General features: G+C 39.1%; 1 long non-coding RNA gene across 2 annotated transcripts in view; it reads right to left on the reverse strand.

The window, feature by feature from the left end:
* Nucleotides 1–7,281: 7,281 nt before the first annotated feature.
* Nucleotides 7,282–23,336, reverse strand: part of LOC113945320 — a 32,898-nt gene continuing 16,843 nt past the window's right edge. Inside the window, exons 1-2 of one of the 2 annotated variants that reach the window (XR_003527043.1) lie at nucleotides 14,149–15,139; nucleotides 7,282–11,079 (exon numbers count right to left, since the gene is read on the reverse strand). This is a non-coding gene — a long non-coding RNA (uncharacterized LOC113945320). Of the gene's footprint in view, nucleotides 11,080–14,148; nucleotides 15,140–23,336 lie in introns of those variants that run through there. The other variant, XR_003527042.1, reaches the window with a different exon arrangement.

Here is a 23,336-nt window from a genome sequence, read left to right on the forward strand (position 1 = left end):
CTTTATGGTAAATGTTGGCAAAAGATTTGCACTGCATACTGAAAGAGAGACATTTCTGACCACAGCTCATGAACCACATTTATTTACTCTGGCGTTTGTCCATTATTTGTTCATAGGCTTTCTGTCTCTGCTAAATGTGTTCCAATTTTGGGAGCTAAATCATTGCCAGTAGTTTCCAGGACATTCCGCTAGGCTAAGCAAAATTGCCCTAAGCAGTTGTCAGAAACCACTGGAGTAGTATTTTAAATACGGAGTATTTGAAGAAAATAAAAGATACCAAGAGTCCTATCTGTCTGGATCCTGTGTGTTGTAAAAAGTTAGGAAACAGAAGCAGAGGACTTACAGCCCTGCCTGACTTTCCTGAACCATTTTCCAGATGCAGAGGGCTTAAAGCACTGCCTGTCTTTCCTGAGCCATTCTCCATCATTTAATGAACCAATCTGATTTTAAAATGAGGATGGTAATTAAAAATATGCATATGTATTTGTCAGCAGCCCTCCAGATAGAAATCATGCTCAAAATTCCATCTGAAAAATCCTAGTTATTTACTTCTTTATGAAAATGAACTACAAAATACAGGAAGAAAGCCATTTCTGTCAAAACTGACACTCAATTGCTATCAGATGGCCTCACAAAAATGTATATGTATAGCCCAGGCAGGACAATAGGATGGGAATCACCTTTGTAGACCATTCTGATGCATCTGCTGCTGTCCTTTATCTGATAAAGCTCAGAATAACCTGATGTATTATTTGCCCTGACCACAGTCTCATTGCAAAATAATCCCTAGGACAGTGAGTGCTGGCTTGAAGTACGAGTTCCTATATTTTTCTCTAGTGTTCTTTTTCTTGGCATTAATTATTGTAACTGCAGATAGTATTATTGTCCAAAAGAAAGCTCAGTGCTTCTTCAGACTTTGTTGAATGCCTGGCCTGCGTGGCAAAGCAATCCAGAGTCAGTGTGAGCCCTCTGGAAGCAGGAAACTTGCCTGCTAGCGGTCTGGACTTAGCTGCCTTTCATTTTCATCAAGTGCCCACTTTTTGCTGTGTATGACAGGGTACACTGGTTATTTTCTCTGCTTTTATCATGTCCCTTTCTTTTTCTCTCTGTTTCAAAGAGAAACAAATCCCAGCTTTCCAATTTCTCCACCAATGAGTCAGAGTAATTTCTGAGCTCATTTCCAAACACACTCTCTTTCTGCTGACAAAACACCCAGACACACGTGTGCAGTGCTGGGGTAAATGGTGGCAGTGATTTATGTAAGAGCATTCTGCTGTCCTGCTCCTTATTCATCCCATTAAATCCCATCAAGGGTTTTAACCTGCAGTTTCACATTAACAGAGTATCTCAATGAATTGCCAACTAGGATTCCCCTCTAAATCAGTGCTGAAATTTAGAAGTCTTTGAATAAAGGTGGTTGGGTTTTTTCCTATCAAAAAATACATATATAAAAATATTTTATCAACACTGAATTTCAGCTATCCTTTTTGTTACTGTTTATTTAATTTATTAAATTATTGATCTGTTTGAAACTACATGAACATCTTCAAAATGTTTTTTTCACACAGCAAAAAAAAAAATCATGCTGGCCTCATATTTTTCATCACTCTGCCCAACTGTATAGTAAACACAGTAGTAATACCAATATAATAATAGCAGTATAGTAAGTAATGACACTGATCCTAATAAATGGAGTATCTCAATGGTAAACTTTTTACTTTGGCAAAAGCTGGCCATTTAATACCTATGTGAGTAACTGTTTATTCACTAGCTTCTAAGAGCACTTGCCTCCTATGCTTCCTATGCCTGAGCCTTGGGGTTTTTTTCCTTAATTTCATGTATGTATTTTGTTAGAGATTTAGTGGAAATCTAGAGAAATGGATGTCTGGTTCACCTCTGTCCACCCTTCTGTGGACACGAGCAAAGATTCAGGGAGATCAGGGAGGTATGATTCGACAAAATCTGCACCAAACCTTATCCGCTCATATATTCCTGCTTGCATATTCCTGTTACTATTTTATTTTTTCTTACCATTTGATGAATTTAATGGGTGCAGATAAGATTCCCACTGGTCCACAAATTCCAAATTATCCCTGTATTTTTAAATCCTGGTAGTCTAAGCACAATCCTAATGCTTTAAATATTATGTCTTCTATCTCCTAGAATTTTTCCTATTCCCACCAGTAATAAGGAAATGCAAATCTAGTTGAAGTGATAGACTTATGCTGTATGATAGTTCATTTGCTTTTAATTTACCACTTTACTTCAGCGACACCTTTGTTTCACACTCTGTACCATTACTAGTACTAGAAAAGGACATGGAGAATAGCTAACTTTCCAAAACCTTATATGATAAAATCTTCCTTAGTTCCCCCTTTAAATCCTGTGAGCCCAAGCAATGCTGCAATTCCCTTGAAGCCTTCATCCTTGTGATATATTCAAATAAAGCATTCTTATTCTGTTTGAGACATGCAGCTACTTGGGACTGTAAAAAGCTATATTGACTTCTTAATTTTCCTCTTGGTTGTTCACTGCCAAAAGGCAGCACCGTTATCATTCACTGGTGCATTAGAATATATTTTCTAACAAAAAAAAAAAAAAATAGAAGGACTACAGTGGTAAAGCAGCAGCATCTGGAAAAATCAAACAATGTGAATTAATACATTCTTTGTGGGCTGAAGGAAGCAATGGAGTCAAGGAAGGCCTTTGGATGTTATGTTTTACAATATCTCTGGAGGCCCAAGCCCCACTGTAGGCTGTTTTCTTCCTGCCTTTAGACAAGCTGAAATTAACTGATAATAACACACAATTAAAAGCGCATGTGTGTGTCTGTGAAGGTGTGTGTGTCTTTGCTCTAATTCCACTCCTTCTGTGCATTTTAACTTTCAAACTTTCAAATGGTGGTGAAGAGGAGACAGACAGGTATACATAGCAGCCACATCAAAATCTTGGTGGGGCAGGGGGAACATTTGACACCTCCTTGTTTCAATGCCCCTTGTCTGTTTTTAATTTCACTAAATCGCTCCCGTCTGGGGATTGTATATTTTCAGTGGCCTCTCCCAGCAATGCAGAGGTAGAGTGTTAGTGTGCCAAACCCCAGCTATGCTCAGGCGTGGGGCTGCAGATTTGCAGGAGGTAAGAGGGGAGTCTGCTCATGGGACCAGCCATTTGCCCAACTTAACTCAGGTCTTTAAACGATGCCAAGAAATCTCACTTGCCCTTTTCCCTTCACAGTCATCTTATGAGGGAAGAGGTGGACAACCTGGGTAACAAATGGGCTAATAATCTTCTCACATTGCAGCTTTGAAAGTATAATCAAGGTCTGTGTGTCTGAAAGATCCCCTGTTAGCAAGGGGGTATGGTACTGCAGTTGCTGCTCAGGACAACAAGGATTATGCTGGCTTGGGTAGGGGGATTCTCTTGATTTTAAGAGGCAAGCAGGATCTGGCCTTGAGCACCTCCAGGAAAAGGAATGGTTTGGAAGGGCAATTTGAGGAGGATTTCACTGGACAGTTGTAGGCATGGTGGAGCCTGGACTCCCTGTTTATTGCCATGGAGGCAAGTGAAGGTTTTGCTTCTTTTTTTTTTTGAGACAAAAGCTCTGACTCAACACAGAAAGCTTGTCCAATCTTGGAAGGAGCTGTTTCATAGCAAGGAAAGTGAGCAACAAGACAACATTAAACAAAGGAAAAAGAAGAGCTCCTCAGTCACCTGCTCCGAGGCTGAGCAACACTATCATGGGGCATAACCCTACATCCCTCCTCCTGTGAGTAACTCACCCAAGCAATCCCCTCTCAGGCACTGAACACTGAACAGTAATTTCAAACGGTTATGCCTGAGCAGAAGCCCTTCACACATGGACACATATCAGGATGTAAAGCAAAGCCATTCCCTCTAGTACTAGTTTGCACAACTCACGTGCATTCATCTGCTTGCGCATGGATAGGGGCATGAGACAAGGTCAGAGTGAAGACTGGGCAGACTCCAAGGCTGTGTGGCTGCTGGGAGGGTTGCAAAGCTCTGCAAAATAACCCTCAAGATAAAGCTAGCCAAGACACATCATGAATTACTTTGACCCACTGTATCTTCTCCTGCAAAGAGCAGGATTTGGCCTCAATACAGCAAGGAAGCTGAAGTGGTAATAGGGTGCTTTGAGAAATCACATTGTGCCATTGCATGGTCCTGAGGATGCAATGAATGACTTACTCAATAGGCTAGTAAGACTGTGAAAAGATATCTGAGCTTCTTCCACTAGAGTTTCATTACATGAATGCACACTTCTTTGAGATCGGAAAGATTTTTTTTCCTCCCCTACACTCACTGGGTTTTCTGTGAATTGAGCATTACAGTGGCTTTGACTGTAACCATTATAATCATTTTCCAGTGCTAATGTTGTGGTTTTAATGAAAGGAAACAGCAAATGGTGTATCGACTCATATACACAAATCTGTACTTCATTTGCACAAAATAGCTTCTGGATGGCTTTCCTCCATGTTTTTGGTCAAAGCCACTCTTTTTGAGAAATGATCAATGTCTACAACTGTTTGCTCTTCCACAGATAAAGCAGATGCTATTCATTACTGCATTTGCCATGCATATATTACTACTTTCCCCAAAGCAGCCGCAGTGGGTCATGTGTTTATTTTTCTTTAAATCCTTTTGTTCTTAAATCACTCCACTTTTGCTTTCAGGATATGATGAATAATTAATGCTGTAGTAGCAGCATTATTGAATTAGGAAAGTCACTGGCAGCTTCCAAAATCATTGAGACAACCAACAAATAAACACAAGCCACTTCTTTAGACTTAGATGTAGTGAAGCAGTGCAATGGTGTTGAGATAAGAAGAGGCCAGGCTGACCTTTAAAGCTGTAGGATGGACTTACTGTTGCCCACATGTAAATCACAGCAGTTCTGATAGCAAAGCAGATATTTTGAAAGATTCTGCAATAAATAATAATGCTAAGGAAAACTAAGACCGGGTATGGGTATTTGGAGGGAATTCTGTTCTACAAGAAGTTATATGATCATAAAGAAAAGAATTATTCATGATTTTATGGTTTAGGATTATTTAAAGAATAGAGATTTGGAGTTGATACCTTTCAGGTGGGTGTTTAGCACCTCCCAGGGATTACAGCCAGCAGCATGAGCAACAACTAACCAGGAAAGGAGGGAGATTATAGATTTCCAGAGTAACCATTTGCAGTTACCACTGCAATATCTGGTTCGCAAGCAGAGTTAGCCTATTGGTGATACAAGAGAATGTAATATGGTAAGATTCCAGTTAAATGTGAGTTTGTGTCAAACAGGAAAGCAAGAATAAGTTCATTTTCCTACATTCATATACAGAAGGTTTCTACTGGCTTCCTAACAAGGCCCTTCAGGTTTTGATGTGACCCTGTCCCTCATGTATTTCATCACAGCACCTTGGTGGACAGCAGAGCCAGGGGTCAGGCAACCACTTGCACTACTGAACTTTTAAGGTGAGAAATAAGCCCTAGCATCTCCAGTTGTCTCAGCTGGCAATCTGAAGGGCGGAACCTCTATGGGTATGGCACTGCATGTTTATTGACAGCAGTCATAATTATGGCTTTCCTCACCTGGGGCTGTCCTTGAGCACACTGCAGGAATGCCTGATTCTTCTCCCTGCAGCTCTGTTTAGGATTTCTGTGGTTATCAAGAGACTCTTGTTAGTGACTTCTGTGTACTCTTGAAAATAAAGGGTCCCTTTACTGAGTGCTGTAGTGCTATATACTTTCCTGGCCTTAAAATATTTTTTTCATTTTTCATTGACTTATTCCTTTTTGGGGCTGGGTAGGAAAAATGGTTTCCCTGAAGGGTGAAAGATCTCACCATTTCAAGATGGTCCCTGTTGCTGTTCTACTTCAGTATGCAATTAAGGCCTTTTAAATAGGGCCCTCTCTTAGTACTCACAGACTCTGTTGAAGAACTGTGTAAAAACCATTTCTAAAAAAAAAAAAGAATAGTAGTCCAGGATCAGCTCAGTGTGCTGGAAGAGAGTGGGGTGCTTTTGCTCATTTTCCTGGTTGAAGAAGTTTCACTATATACAGGTAATGACATGTCAGTCTGGGAAGAGACCTGTGCTTCCATCGGCTCCTCCCAGCATGGTGATGTAATTCCTGGACTACCAGCTCAGGTTCTTTGATTCTCTTGCCTAATGATTGTCTTGGAATCTGTGCAAATTGGAGTATCTCCAACAGGAAAAGCTGTCATTTTGAAGGAGCCAGAAGCCCAGAACCCACCCCAGCTGTGGGGTGCTGATTTCCATGCTCCTGGGTCTGTTTAAGGAGATTATAATCCTACATGTGGTCTGCTGTTTTGGATCTGAATATCCTACTCAGGGAGTTCTGGCTGCCCTAAAGCAGCAAATGAAGGTCTCTGACCAGAAACTCATTGAACCCATGACCATCTTACCATTGAAAGTTCTGAGTTTGACAAATCAGCATTTTCTGATTTGAGGACTTTATTTCAGAGAACGTCCAGCCATCTGTGTTCCCTGTCCCCTTTACCTGTAGATCTTCAGATTTCTCTACCTGCAAGTCTTGATTTTTCTAAGAAGTTTTCATTAAGCTCATTCATGGAAAATTATTGGAGACTACTTCATCAGCATAGGCTCTGCCTTTGTTTTCACCACGCTTTTGGTCAGCTTGAAGCTATGCTCACCCAGGTGCAACTCTGGAGAGTTCTCTCTCTTCACCCCCCAGCACTGGTAGGAAACAAATTACTAAAATCCTTGACAGAAATTATACATGTGTTACATCTCCCCAGCTGAACAGGTGTACCTAAGGTATTATGGGGAGAAACTGGAGGTCCCTTCCATGGGATTAATTGTGGGAGGGCAGAAACTATCATGGGTAGAGGTGAAGAATAGCCCTGGCCTCTTGAAAACCGCAAAAGCCATAAAAGGATCAATCAAAATCTTTTCCCATAACAGACCTACCCACCTTTCCTTTATTTCCTCCCCTCACGTGGAATAACTGGTATCTGGAAGCCTCCGCTCTTCTTGTGCTTGTGTCAAAAAGAGGGAGAGCAGGAGTCCTGCTAGAGCCAGCAGAATTCAACCACATTCACTCCCTCACTGCTCATGCTCACTGCTTTTGATGGTCCAGCTAAAGAAAATCTCTGCAGATTTTTTTGTCCTCAGAATGAAACTTCCCACTGCTAGCCTTGGGAGACACAGAACATCCTGGCTAGGCAAGAACTCTTTATGGATATTTCTAGTGCTCAGAGGGAGAAGGGGAAAAAAAACAAGCTACAGCAAGTTTATGGTAATTACTTTAATGAGGCAAAGCCCTTTAGAATGCAAACATACTCAACAATACACAAAGAAACAATCAAAAAAAAGTGTTTTATACAGGCTGTTTTATAAGGAGGTAATAAAAGCAATTGTATGGCACACTTGGTTGCATAAACAGGCTCACCATGGAAGGTGTTTGTGTGAGAGCAGGACTATGAATACTTAATTGCTTTCATTATTCTTATTTTCAGTACAAAATACTGCAATCAAAACTTAATCTGTGGCTTGATTTTTAAATAAAAAGGTTATATTCCAGTTCTATTGTTGTAAATATAATAAAATGTGGTCTTTCTGTTAAACATAGTCTTTCTCACTGCTTGTAAACAGGTATAACAGTGATTAATATCTGCATCTCTGGCAATTTCAAAATGTTTTTCAAAGGCAGAATCGCTATTTCTCTTCATATGGAAGGAAGAAGACCAAAATGCTCAAAAGGTCTTCATTAATGATGTGACTAGAAGTCATGAAAACCTTTGGTGAGACCCTTCTATGGCTGCTAATCCTGTTTGAACCAAGCCCCAAAAGCAATGCAGATTTCAAATATATTCTCATTCATACATCTTTTCTGACAAACACAATGAGTACAAAGAAAGAATGTAAGGAAACATGAATTTGAGGACCTCAATAAGTTGCAAAGTACAGAACTGAAAAAATGTCACCCATTTTCCCTTACCTCTCAGGAGAGTAAATTACTCAGACAAAAGGGTTGTATGAATTTGAATACAATATGGTGTGTCTGGAATGTTATATTCTGAATCTAGCGATTTTTTTTAAATATGTGCTGGTACATTTGTGCTTTAGTGGCATCTAGACCACAGTAATTTTCAAATACTTAGACATAAGAATTCATTTTTATTTCCTCTGACTTTTTGCTTCAGGAAGAAACACAGAACCGTCAAAGACCTGTTGTGCACATAAACTAAGTGATAGGTCTGGAAAGATTTAGGGAACAAGACTGTCTTATACAAGAAAATGAATATCTGGATGAAAAGGAAATATACGCATTAATGGTTTGTGCTTTAGAGGCTGAGCACATTGCTGTGAAATAACATACCAGAGTGACACCAGAAAGGCCAGAGTCACTCTCAGTGAAAATGAGTGTTTCTAGGAAAGAAGTGATGATTTCTAGTTTCGAATTGATGGCAAAGATGACTTTAAATTTGATATCTTAGTTTACCTATTTAATTAAAAAGAATCTTCTGCTAAAACATACAGAGAGAAGTAGCATTTTTTCAGTTCACTGGGCCTATAATAATCTTTATTCTTGAAATTGTCTGACTGTTGGACTTTCTGTTAGTGCTACAGAACATCTGCCAAATAGGAAATGTCATTTTTATTTTCACCTTTCTCGTCATTACAGATAGCATAATGCTGTCAGGAATCAAAAAGGTACCATTAAATATTTCCTGTTACATAACTAATGCCCAAAAACATTTCCCATGAAGCAAAAAAAAAAAAAAAAAGGCAAGGCAGAAGCTCTCATTATCCCTATCCCAGGGAAAGTATTTTAACACTTTCCGTCTCACAGTAGAACTACTGCCCAGGAGAACAAAAGACATTTAACTAAGTTGGTGAATATTTTAAACCACCTAGGAATTGTATGAAGAATATAGACTTTCCTATAACTGAACTCTGATCAGCTCCCACGGCTTATGGCAAAATCAGCCTTTCAGGCATTTATTTGCAGGGTGTTCAAGGGGCCAAGAATGTCCAAGGGGCCAATCAACTGCTGACCTTTCAGCAATGTATTCTTACCCTTTTCTTAGATGTCAAAACCAAATTGTTTGCTGACATCTCTCAGTCTTCAACAATTAAAGGCAGGACAACATATTGATGATGAGCACACGCACATGTATGTGGTTGCATATATAAGAAGGAATTTTACATATTTATAAGGAAAAATTAATTTTCAAATTGAATCAAAAATATACAGGAGAAATGTATATATATACATATACACATATATATACATGACTGAATGCTTAAAAATATTTTAAGAATATATATATGTTTGTATGTATGCATTTCTGCAGGCCAAAACAGCTTTGATGAATTAAATAAACATCTTGATGTGCTGAACAGCTCCTTTTAAGCCAGGCAAATTATGGTTTCTAACGTTCTAGTATATGTGTCTGATTAATTTAGTCATGAAAAGAACCAATTGCAAAACAAAGATTCTACATGTACCATGATCCCATTGGACTCGTTTCTCCTAGCAAACAACTTAATGATGGTACTCAAGACCAAACTTTTGCTTACAAAGTAAATGGGTTTGGATTAGCAATTGTGCAGAATGATCTAGCGCATTAATCTGAAATTTTCAGAAGGAATCTAGATCATGCTTTCCTCTTAGCATCCAATTCTTCAAGAATTAGAAAGCAAGTCCTCAACAAGAAATCCAAGCACACCAAAACAATTTATAATACACTACAGAAGGAGGATTGAAAAGACAAGTCATTCAGTCTGATGAGGTTGATGGGTGTCTGGAAAAATGCTGAATGTTGTCTCCTATCAACAGCCTTCAAGATCAAGGAGACTAGCAGAGGCAGACTGAAAACTAGTCACAAGCTAACATCTGTTTTAAAGGACATGTGAAGAACAGCCAGGAATGAGCCATGAGAAACTTTCAAACCAGTCCCTCAAACTAATCAGAGAGGCTTAGTGAGATGCCACCATATGATTATCTGACTGATCCTAAATGCATTGACTATAAGATCATAAAGTAGAGTTTTGCTAGTGTATGTTTGTCATCATAGAGGAGTTGTCAAATTTCCCTCCCCAATCCCTTGACAGAGGTCCCGTGTTACAGAAATCAGGCTACAGTGAAGGTAATCATAGATAAACCATGCGCTGCTTCTTTGACCCTCTCCTGCTTTGGTTTCCCCTTTTCTAATAGGAAGCTCTCTGTACTGGGAGCTCAGCTGAGTTCATCCTCCGGCAGGATATCCACCTAAGCCACCAAATAATGGTCCATGATTACCTTGGAGAAGCCTCGTCTCTCCAGGCTAGTGAACACCTTCACAGTGATGCTTACCAGTGGCACCTTCCCCTGGCGTGGCAGCTTGTCCCTGTGCTCTGGAGACGGTACTGAGAAAAATGCAAATGACTGCCACGTGCAAGCATACTGATCAGGGTACTGACTGCAAGCAGCAGCCTGCAATGATGTTGCATTTTCATTAAGGGCCTCAAAATAGCAAGAATCAAAATAGAGATGCTAGCACACTGAGCTTGGCTTGTTTTTCATTCCTGGTTATGTATGCTAGATAGTAGGTGAGATTATCACTCTCTGGATGTGAACCTGCAGTCAAACCAGGTTGCCTGATTTGGCTCTATGAGATGTAACACATTAGTGACTGTATCTCAATCACTCCTTACTGAGTCTGCACGCTGATCAAACCCATAACAAAGGCTTTACAAAGCACCATGATCCAAGTCTTTGGATGGTGTAAATGGGCACAGTAGCTATGGCCAACTCCCATTTCCAACAGCTCTTCCTCTTTACCTCTGTTTCTGTCACATTTGAATTGGTAAAGTTGCTTACTGAAGAAAAAAATAAAAAACCCGTTTCCTTTGAAAAAATGCTGCCCAAGAGCAGTTTACATCATGTGCTATCTGGAAGCTATTCTGTGAAACATCGTAATAATTGCTTTTCCTGGACTGAGACACTTATTAGTAGCAGCTAAAGTTAACAAATTGGAAGATTGCCTGAAGATGATGGATGGGTTTTCTCAGATAGTAGATTTCTGGTCATTTTCCATGGCAGCTGTAAATTTAAAAATAATATAAAGTTAAGCAGTGGTAGGAAAGAATTAACAAATATTACACGGCTACTGACTTGATCATTAGTCATCCTAAATTGATGCTAAAATGTTACATATGATGAGCCAAACATTGCCCTGGGGTGTATACAGAAGTTTCTCATTGATTACAAATGGGAAATGACACATGTATGTGAACACTAAATTTAGCCAACTGCTTATTTGGGATTTTTAATTACTGCTTGTGGGAGTTGGAGACATTTCTGTTTTAGGAATCCCCTTTCATACTAGTGATCTGGAAGAGAATTATCAAGAGCCATTCTCTGATGTGTAGTCAATATCCCAAGTTGTTGTAACAATATCTCTACGTATTTTTAAAGCTGAAGAGTATTAATTCTTTCCAGAGTTCAGGAGTCATTTGATCTGCCTGATGTTCAATTTTAAGGCTGCTGCAGTGAAAAACAATTTCTTTTTGACTAGAATGAAGATTTTAGTCCACAACCAAAATTCCTTTTAAGCTAAAACATCATTTTTCATAGACTTTGTCCTAATTTACCCTGTTATTTTTGATGAAGTCACATCTTCTTCGGGTGAGTAACTAGCGAGGATCTGGCAGAGACGTGGAAAAAAACTCAAACCAAAACAACCACATCTGACACAAATGAAGAAGTCTTGCACTCAGAGATACCATAATGATTCCTCACCTCCTCTGCTGAATCTGAAGGACAGAAAACTTGAAACAGCCTCGACAAGCTCATGGACACACACAGACCTTTACCTTGTGAACATCTAACTCCTCTCAGTTCCTTTTGCACTTACCTAACACTGTTATACTAATTCCTTAGGCATATTTATGCTATACATGTTGCTAGTATTCATATATGTTAGCTATAGGACATTGCTTAGCCTTATATTTAATGTCTTTCAGACTTTAAGTATAAATACTCCACAGTAGTTGCACTGAAAACAACTTGACTTGAACGCCAACCACAGAATATTGTTAGCACCAGGTTTTCTCAGGGCCTATTTACTTCTGTTTATCCACAGGATTTGGTAATAAATACATGTATTTCAGGGCTTTAGGTACATTAAACATACTGAATAGTCAACGCTTGTAGAAGCTAATTTCCCTGTCATTGCATTATAGTTAAATTGGTTACGCACGTCTCATTCAATTATGCAACTTGGAGAATACCAACAACATAGGTTCCTGATTTCAATAGTGTATATGCTGGTTTTAGCACGTACAATGGATCAGCTTTTAGCATGAGACACTAAACTCATCATGCTTTGAATTCCGGAGTCCCAATTTCAAATGTAATACTGTCTTTGTGTGTGTGTCATTAGTGGCTTTTCTTTTTATGCTTTCTGGATGTATACTATAATATTTAGTACAAATCAAAGTGAAGACTGGAAGGTAACTCACAATGGATATATGCAGTTAAGCATTTACACCAGCAGATTCTTTATTGATATGAGCTTAATCGAGTAGTTATTCAACCAGTAACATAATGTGCACAATAGTCAAATAAACTATTTGCTGTTAAATCCTGATGTAGAGAAAATGCCACATATACTATCAAGTCCCTGAAATGGGACTTCTTTAATGGTATTTGCTCTATGTGGAAGGCACTCTGGTACTACAGTAGTACAGAAGGAACAAGGATTCCTTGGAAGGGTTAAATTAATATTCACATGAACTGACATACTATTATGATTTTAGCATTTTGTAATAGCAATAAAACACATATCAAATCAATTAAAAACTGGCTGACAGATCTCAAAAAAATAGGCATCAGCTAGGATTTGTAATTGAATTAATGTTCCTAATGTTTCCTTGACTTCCATACGAGACTTCATATTCCTTAGCACCTTCACCAATGGTCTTGTAAACATGTCCCTAAATACAATCTCTGAATGACATGAGTTTGGCAGGATGGCATACAATGATGAAAACTGGACAATCAAACAGAAACCAGGAATGGTACAGAAAAGAACCATAAAGTTATTCAAAGAAGAATTCCTTGCAGTGAACAAAAATCCAACAAAAGTATAGAGAGTTCCATGTTGATTTTGTCAGGAGGAAGATGGGAAAAGGTGAGCTGTACACATAAGAGATTCACAGCAGAGAAATATCAGGTAAGAAAGGACTCTTCCATCCAGCAGGAGAACCAAGGGCTGGAAACCTAAGCCACACAGACTGAAAGTAAGTTGTCTTTCTAACAATAAACATATTTATGAGTTGGAAAAATCTTTCCAGGGATATACCAGATATATTTTATGTTCTCTTAAGTCCAAGAGGAAGATATGCTTTAGCTAAAACCAGATTTTTTTTTATATAAGAGTAATTGGAGACAGTGTAAAAATATATAAGCAGACAAATTGATCATATCCTATGAGTATGAATGTATGCAAATTTACCAGAGGCAACATTTTCTCATCTGCCTGTGGTATGCCTCATTAAGAAAATTGCTTGTTAAGAACTGTGTTCTGAGGAGGTGGATTGTCACTGTTTAATCTTACCTTAAGGGATATTATGAAATAAAAATTTTATCAAACATTTAGAAAGTGTCTAAAATACAACTTATCTTGCAAAACTGCAAGTTGCTAAACAGAGAGAAGCCCTTACTTGTTAGATACAAACCTAAGGTAGAATAGAGTGAAGAAATGGAATTTATCTCAGTTTAGCAAATATTAATAGAATAATCATGAAAATGCTGCCACCACATATGCTTGCAACTCCATATGTGCCTCAGTGGTTTTTTTTAAATAATTAGGACCATAATATATCTTCAGATACTTTCTGCTTCTATCAAATAACAATTAGTAATTGTTAGCATCCTCCCCTCTTCCATTTTGTAGCATGTTATATCTTCCAGAAGCTTGCTAAGCCAGTTACATTAGCAAAAACAGAGAGTAAATCCATTCAAAACAATGTGACTAAAAGCAGTTTGTCTTTGCATGGTTAGAACAAAAAGCTCCATTGCTGCTTTTACAGCTAAATAGCATTTTACAACGAGCTCTGAAACTTCTGGGGAAGTTGGATTACAATGTTGGTTTAACATCAGACACACCATTGTTTAGATGTAGGATCACTGCGATGTCCGGTCTCTGAAAACTTTAGTTTTCCTTTTGATATTAAAAAGACCACTGAAGTAATCTACAAAGAGCTTGGGCCTCAGGAAAGAAGTCTGAAAAACAAACACTGTTAAAGATCGGTAAGACACAATTATGTGGCTGACAATTACATGTGATAACAATTAAAATTATCTGATTCCAACCACATGGCATCTTAATACAGCAGATCTCCAAGCAAATAACGTGTCACATAATAGGTTTTGATTGATGTTGTCAGCAGCCTTTTGAACATTACAGATACCTTCTAGTCAATGCCAGAGAAATCAGTGGAGACAACTGACCTCATCCTAAACTGAAATTATTTGCTTGTACCTAAATACCCTAGCTCTAACTGCTTGGTAACCTAAAATTCTTTCTTTACTAGGTGATTAGATACTTGTATACATGGTGTCTGGCTGCTTACTTCCAGTTGTAAATAACTTAGCTAATACACGCATTTGTGGTTTTAATGAAAACCCTAGATGTTTTCTGAGTCATCGTTCAGCTACCTGCCAGTACATCTCTGGGAACATATGACAGATTACAAGCCAGATGAAGCACTCCAAACAACTGCTGAAGTTCATGTGTTGGTTGGCATAGGGGACCTAACCAGGGAGAACAAGGAGATGCCAAGGAGCTGCCACTGAACAACATGAGGTTGCTTTGCTGCCAACTTTAATTTGCGTTAAAAAAAATAAGGATGAGTCAATGATTGCTAAACCAACAAATCATCCTCCTATTGGAGGAGGCCCAGAGGACATTCTGTCTCCAGGGGTGATATACCCAGCAAGAAAACACATTGTCACATTGCCTAGAATGGGCATACAAAAAGCAGAGGGGATCGGAGCAGGAATTTGCAGTATTTTCATGGTGCCAGTCTCCACACATGTTCTTGGCTTAGCCTCCTGCTCCTTATTTTCCTCTAGACCAACATGAGGGCACAGCCTGAAAGCTGCTCTTCAGATCTGTGATGCAAGTTTTATTGTTTCCTTCTGTATACTGTTAAGTAGGAAGTGAAACATAATGTCTTAAAAATGAATTGAGGAATAATACCATACATTTGTTAGAAGGACAGTTTTTGCTACCATTGTTGTTTTAAAAAAACAACATTTTCTACTTTGGCATCTAAATCAGAATTTCAACATCACAGCTGGAAAAGCATTTGTCTTTTTTAACTAGGGCTTCCACAAACACAGCTCTCCCGCTGTAGGCTATGGAGTCAACAGCTCATTGAGAACGAAGGCTCAGTTAAGATTTTGCAACGGTTTAGATGGTGGTGTTGAAGGTGAGCAAAAAAACTTACACGTTATTCACATCAGTTTCACTGGTCTGACAAAGCATGATGTCCAGCCACAATGAAAGATCCTGCCTGTGTTATAAATATGTGGGTTTTTTAACTAAATCATTGTAACTTCCCCATTCTTTATAACAGATCACATTAGGGACGAAGAAAAATATGAAGCAACAAAACTCATGAACAGACAATGCAGTTATTCTTGACACCTCAGCCATAAATGTTTCTGTCCTGAGTTAACAGTTCCACAATGTATGCCACAGCTTTCCCTAAATGGCCTTTCCAGTGAGCTATAGTCATTTGACTGCACGATGGATGTCACCTTACTTTGAAGGAAATATACTGGATTTCAAACAATAAGAAGAATTATCTAGATGTTCCATGTTAAATTGAATGACATATTGCACTCTGTAAGAAAAATTACATTTGTTGTAGTTATGCACCAAAACTGTTAGCACCACAGGAGAAGAGGTTCCCCAGAACAGCAAAGCAGCACCTTGTTGAAATACACCACACATATGAAAACTCTCCATATCCATACAGCTCTTTCAACACTAATCAGACAACCACATTCCTTGTCCTGAACTGCAGACAACTCTCAAAAAAATAAGTCGTGTGATACTTAAACCTTACAGAGACAAGATCTCAATGTTATGCGAGAACACATCAGACAAAATGACCAAGCCGTAAAAAGAACCATTAGCAGAGTGATCAATAGAGTATATAAAGAAGTTAAATTATACAAAAACCTATGTAGCTATGCATCTGTAGAGATGCAGCCATAGTCAAATTCTCTGAAGAACTGGGTGAATAGTATGACAGAGCTAATGCATCTGATATATGTTTTCTGTGATGTCCTACTCTATACATTCAGAAGCTGCTTCACAAGTACAACATTTGTGCAGCTGAAGCATGAGTGGAGGTGATTAGCATGGGAGCAGGGCCTCTCATTTTCTTCATGCAGAGCCTAATACAAAAGGACTTTGATCTTTAGGGGGATCTCTACCACAGTGCAAAATAATGATGATGATAACACAACACTAATAATAGGTACAGATAGCAATGCTGAACCTTGAACATGTATCCATTATAAATACATAAATATTCAGCTGTCTACCATAAGAGCACAGGTCATAGACTCTTTAGCTTCATTTCTCTCCCACACATCCAAAAGTAGGCAGAAAAAATATTGAAATCTATTTATTAGTTGGTAAATAGTATCTTTTCAAATTGATGTGGCAGACGTTTAGGAAATAAGGCTGCTAATACGTTCCTAACAAATAATACAATACTAGAACCAAACAGAATATTTGGGCTGTGAAATAATCTACAGAAATAGCCAAAAACGGCAGACACTTTCTTTCAAAGCAGTACAGGACAGGCTGTGAAAAATCCAAATTCCCTGCAGTGTTTTGAAGAAGTTAGCATCTACCTACAAATCAACTTGGAGTCTCAAGTTATTAAATTATTATTCTATTGATTCTATATATGACTTTTTGGGTTTGTGTGGGGGTTTTTTTGGTTGGAGGTTTGTTTGTTTGTTTGTTTGTTTTTTCTGGCTGGTTTGGTTGGTTGGTTGTTGGTTGGTTGTGGCTTTTCTAGATTAAAGGATAAATGACCAACCTATGGCCTCTGGGCCAGTTTCCAAAGGCCAGAGTATCTTATCCAACCAACAGCCACACTTTGCTGTCCTGTTCTTCTCTGAAGCCCTCACTCACAGGGAAAAGATTAATTGCAAGCTGCTAAATTGGCAAAAAGGTAGCCAGAATCTTGGTCTTAGCACTGCTTTTGCCCAAGGCCCTGTAGCCTCTACACTAGGAATTCCATCTGTCCCAGCTCAGGCATGTCCCCACCACAGCGTGAATGGGTGATGTGAAAAGCCCTTTGATAAAAGTATGAATGAATTTCAGCCTTGATACAGGCACTACTTGAAACTCCCCATCCATTGCCAAAATAAGCATTTTCTGAAGAAAGCAGTTGCATTTTAGTTTTCAAATGGATATGCCTCTCATCGAGTCAGAGGTTAGAGCACGTGCTTCTCCCAAACCAAAAGCCTGAGATTGACACAAGGAGTGCAAAGTTCATATTTATGGAGTAAACGAAACTTGTATTTGTTGCCAGATATAATGTACCAGAACTTGGCTTTGGACATACATGTCAACAGTCTAGCGTTTTCCTGAAGTTGTATGTAGAGCCTTTCTGTCACAGTGGTTCATCCACAACGTCCATATTTCAGATGCATGCAGAAAAAGAGCATCCCTGCCCCAGGAAATAACACTCCAAGAACAGAGGAGCTAAAAAAGACCCAGAGAGTAAAACATTCAGGAGGTCAGCAGCAGTAAGATTTTCTGCAGACATGACAGCAAGAGAATGGGTAGATTGAATGTGGAGAAGGTAGTGGCCTGGTGAAAGAATTCAGGGATGCTGAATAATACCAGTGGGGCTGCATGGAAGAAGCCAAGTATCTCTGTTATTTTCTGATCAAAAGGAATCAACTGAACTCCAAACCGACTGAAAAGTGATGAGCTAGTGCTTCAGAGAGGGGTTGAAAACAGGGAGGTGGGGCTGCTGGCATAGTTTTGCTTGTCATGGTTTCATTGTTCACAAAAATTAGCAGAAAAAACAATATTCCAAAACTCTTTCCGGGCAGTTATTGATTAGTTTTCTCCCTTGGATTACAACAAACATCAACATCAACAACCCTTTTGGCTATGTTGGTCTAGAGCCCTGTTCAGGCTTTCCACGGGGAGTTCCTAAGGAGCTGTCCCACTTGATGCATGTTGAAAGCCTCTCCCCTTGGAAATGCATTTGGGCTGGTGCCTTGAAGGGACATTTGAAGTCTGCACATGCTGCTTTGCTTTTTTTCCTGATGTCAGGCTCATCATGCTGAGTCGTATCTGCAGCTAGATCATAATTTTTATCCTGAAATGTCAGCAGCTGCTCTTTTCACCCCCATATGGTGCCAGATTTAGGATGAGGTTTCCCTAATGCGTAAACAATGACTATAATTGTGGTTTTTGACAACCAAGGTATCACAGAGTAGTTATTCTTTTATAAAACCCCCTGCATTTCCACAGTTGTAATGAGGGGGTGGGTCATAATGACCCATATATTTCTTTGTATTTCTCCCAGAAGAAAGTCTATGACATAAGTGAATCCCTATCAATATGGCTTTTGGCCATCAGATGTTGTTTGATGAGGGAAAAATCGAAAAGCTTTAGCAGCTAATAGCTTCATAACTGTAAGAGCATTATTTGCCTAATTCCAGAGATGGTTGTTTGATAGAAAAAAACCTGTCTTTAACCTCTATTCTCTTAATTTAGATGCAATTTCATTGAGGTCCTCAGATAGCCTTCCTCCCTAGTGGTGCTTGAAGTTACAGGCTCTCTTTAAAAGTCAACTAAAAAAACCTGAGGAATCAGAGAAATAAAAAACAGAACAAACAAAGAAAAACCCTAGCAGGACTTGACAACAAGTCATGCAAATTTATATTTCATCTTTCATTTATAGATATACTTCAAAAGTATTTCCACTATCTATTATCTGTGGAGATAGAAGATAATAGAACAGTGTCAGTGAGAGGGCCACTGCAGCCAGATCCAGCACCTTCATTCTGTATTTTAACATCAAATAAAGCAATACAGAGATAAATGAAAGATAAGCAAGTAGAAAATCCTGTAAGGGCAAACACAGGGTGAATATGATGTACTATTTTTGAAGACTGGGAGAAGAGGCATTGAGGCTGGTGGAAGTAACCACCACCCTTCATCTGAGATAACAGAGCCAAGTAGTTCTTTGATGAGGTAATACAGGTTTCTGAGACAAGGCAAAAGTACACCCTAAATCTTGAATAATGTAGGCAGGTGGTACTGATGGTTATTGCTTTGGATAAGGGTGTATTTGTGTGTATGTATGTATAAGAAAACAAGGTAGCTGAAACAGAAAGAGAAATAAGCTCTAAACACAGCAGTAAAAGGAAGCAATCTGGGCATAAATGCCTAAAGGGAGAACTTACTGGGGGTACTGAACAAAAAAAAAAAGTCATGCTGTAAGCAAAGATATTGTCTTTGTGGTTTGATTGCATCTGCAGGCAGAGAAAAGGGAGTTGGCATGTTCTTTGCAAATAGGTGGAACTGAAACCAAGAAAGAGCCTGACTTCATCAGTGGTTTAGCTTCCTAACCAGAACAAGCTATGATGTGTGGCCATCTGTGTCAAAGGAAGGCATATTATAGATAACAAAGCAGACTAAAGGGAAGACTACAGACAAATATATCCTGTCCTGAGAAAGCTAAGGATGTTATAATGAATTAAATCTTCCTGTAATGAATTAAATTCATTACATTGTATGACTCAAAAGCCACATATACAGAAATCATTGCAAATGCAAAATGCTGTAGCAGATAGAAACACTGACACTATCTATTTTTAACTAAAAGAAACTCCCCTGAAGCTTAAACCAGCCCTCAAAAACTAGCCTGAGAACACACTATTGCTCTGCAGGACAAGAGGTTCAGGTTCAATGAGATGAAAGTGTAAGAAGGTGAGTTCCAGAACAATATTCTTCTGTGAGAACAAAGTCCCTCCAGGCTCACTATGTAGGTGCTTAGGCCTCATTCTCCAAGCTGGCTTAGACAGCTAAACCCTAATTAGGTGCTTAAGGTTCCATTTGCTCCTTCCCCTGAAATAATCGGTGAGACTAGATGTTATGTAGCAAATGGTACATAAAATGGCAGAAAGGGGTCTACCTATTTTACTGTTTTCAGCCTTGCTTGCACAAGCTTTTCTGCTGAAGCCACCAGATGAGATGAAAACCAGTTTGAGAGACGAGCACAGAAAGGAACTGTGCAGTAACCTGAAGTGTACCTGTTCTACTCTTCCCATAGCACCAAGCAGTACACATCACCCTCCTGAAGAGCAGGTAACTTGGATCTCTAGTGCTAAAACCATACTGCACTTCCATAGCTGTAACTGAAAACAAAATTTTTCTGACTGGAGGCCATTCTGCCTATGTACAGAAGTCTGTAGGACAACAAATATCCAGTCACAGCTGGTTTTTTATACACAACTTTACTTTCTCTGTTGCTGTTCTCTGGGCATTGTTTCGTCCACTTGGATGATACTCACCTCCTTAGATTTAGCTGTCTAAGAAACTGGCATCTAGAATAACTCAGCTGTCTATGCTTCCTTTATAATTATGGAGGTAAATGTTCACTCCCAGAAACATGTCACCATACTCTAACAGAATAATCAAAGTTTGATATCTATGAAAAATAGTACAGCCTGTCTTTCTCTGTTGACTGAAGTGGGAGCCTAGACACTTAGTCGCTCTGGATACACTACTTTGGGACAGTAGCAGACAAGTGACACAATCACTAGTTCTTCTGTACTGGGCCATGATACACTGCCAAATTTTTCTCTATGGTAACTCATGTAACCTTTCTTGTGTGTGACAAAAAAAAAAAGACTGGCAAATGGAGTGAGTTTATGAGCATAGGAGATCTGACAAGTGCTCTCAGAGAAGAGAGCCACTAGACAGTCCGCTTGCATGGGTGTCTCACCTGATAAACAAACCTCACATAGCTTATTTCCATGAAGGAGCACTGCTTGTCATTCAGTATTCCTCCCTCACAAAAAGTTTTGTGTGGTGGGAAAAAACAAGAGCACTTATGTTGTCTCAAAAAGGTGTGGCTTGTTTAGGTTAGATTTGAGTGCCAGGGTTGTCTGAATGAGGACCAGTAAGAAATGAGAGCGTTTTGATCTGTCGGACACTCTGTGAGTGGTAATAGGCAGTTGTTTTATTGTTCCTCCAGCGTAATGTACAAGGATGATTTGTAATGAGGCAGAATCTAGGATAAATATCTCTTGCTGTAATACTTTGCCTTCAGATATCTTAAGAAGTAATCTGCGGTGGGTAAGTTTGCTGTAAATCAGAGGCTATGTCTTTGCATTTGGAAGTCACTATTATTACGTTAAAGGGTGTATCCTTTCATAGTTCAAGTATGGCATTTGGAAAGAAGTAATTTCACCTCAGAGTGGAAGCTTCCCTGGGGCACAAATCTTCAACACTGAAATTTTCTATGTGTACTTTGACAAACGCATGCCCAGTGGGCATTTGCCAAATTATGCCTTTGAAGCCATGGAAGCCTTGCTGTGGGAACCTAGAACTTTGAAGAATTTCTCAAGGGAGAGGAAGCAAAGCCAGCTGGACTCATTTTCTACAGACAAAAATTTAATTGCTAGCTAGCAGCTACTACATTAGAAAGAAATCATTTCGGAGACCTGGAACATGGTGGTGTGAACCCTTGTTAGAGGAATTGGGAGGCAGCCTGACTGTAACCCACCCAGATCCCTCTCTTTGCACATTCTTTTTAACTTCAGTATTTACTGTCATGGTAAAATGTGAGCATAATTATAAGAAGCAACACATCATCATCATTACTCAGCACCTAAGAACAAACTGTAAATACTCTGCCTTTGAGTGCAAACAAGCCAAGCAAAGAACAACTTCTTTAGAGCTAATACATATCAACTCAACAGACTTACAGGCATGAAATTAACTTGATACAGTAAAATTTATGTACAGCTTCTTCTGCAAGAAATGGTTTATTTTCAGAACCCAGGGGCTGGATTTCATGTTCCTCAGTCTCTGAGACATAACCTTGTAGCCCCTGAGGGGCAAGACCTGTCCTGCCCCATGAGCTCTTTTTTGACTTCATCCTTCTTCAGTGCCCTGAAGTAGGTCCTATGTCATCCTTAACTCACACAAAGACATGTGTTATTTTGCCTGATTACCAAAAGAGATAGAAAAGTGCTCTAAAATATTGCTCTAAGAATAGGAAGTGTGTGTGTGTGGTGTGAAATGGTAATTCACATGTTACTGTACTATTAAGATAATGTCTCTCTATCAAAATAATTATGTTATAAATAAAGCACTTCAGATAATAATTAAAAATCTTACTGAGGGAAATTGCCCAGTGAAAGAAGGCTCAGGATATACCTTTATCACTTCTTGGAGGTTAGAGCTAATTGGCAGACAACAAAGCTTATGAATTCAGAGGTTGATTGGTGTTGTTCTGTCTGCTTTTCTCCACTGACAGGTGAGCACACCTCTTCCTCTGTTACTCTTGTGATTTATTTTTACTTGTATGCAGACCTCCAATAAGATCAGTCTGTCATCATGTTGGACTCTGCACCAACACGTAGTGAGAGCATTTCCACTACACAGTTTGCAATCTGGACAGAGAAAGGAGAAGAGGGAGGTAAAGGTTTCTCCCTTCTTACATGGGGAACAAATACTCTGATCCACAGATACATTTAGGTGCTTTGCTGATTTGGATCTAGTAGGTCAGACTCACAATGACATTAAAATATCTTCAAGCACCAGTTGCTCTATTCTCTCCATGCACATCCTCTTACTTCAGAATAAGGGCAAAGTAACCAGACCTGTTTCACTACAGTTTAAATCAGCACTGCCACTGTATGCCCAACATTGCTACCAAAAAACCTGCAATGACCTGCACTGGGGAACTGGTGAAGATTAAAAGCAGTCCAGAAAAAAAACCAAAGCAAAAGAAACCAAAACCTTCACATATATTAAACCAGATTAGCTGCCCTCTCAGGGATGCAGTCTCATGGCAGCAGAGCTGGTTGCACTGGCTTAATTTGCTCACATAACTACACTTTGGGTCACATCAGCCTGTTTGCCCTGGGTAAGAGTGCACACAAGGACAGTCACTGCTGTTCAACTGAGACACAATAGCTTGTTAAATTGTCATAAACTGATCATAAGTCTGAGTCCCAAATGTCTTACCCGAGGTCACCCAGCAGTTTGAGACACACCCAGAAACAGA

The sequence above is a fragment of the Corapipo altera genome, unplaced genomic scaffold, assembly GCF_003945725.1.
Source record: "Corapipo altera isolate COAL_440 unplaced genomic scaffold, ASM394572v1 44, whole genome shotgun sequence".
Lineage (NCBI taxonomy): Eukaryota > Metazoa > Chordata > Aves > Passeriformes > Pipridae > Corapipo > Corapipo altera.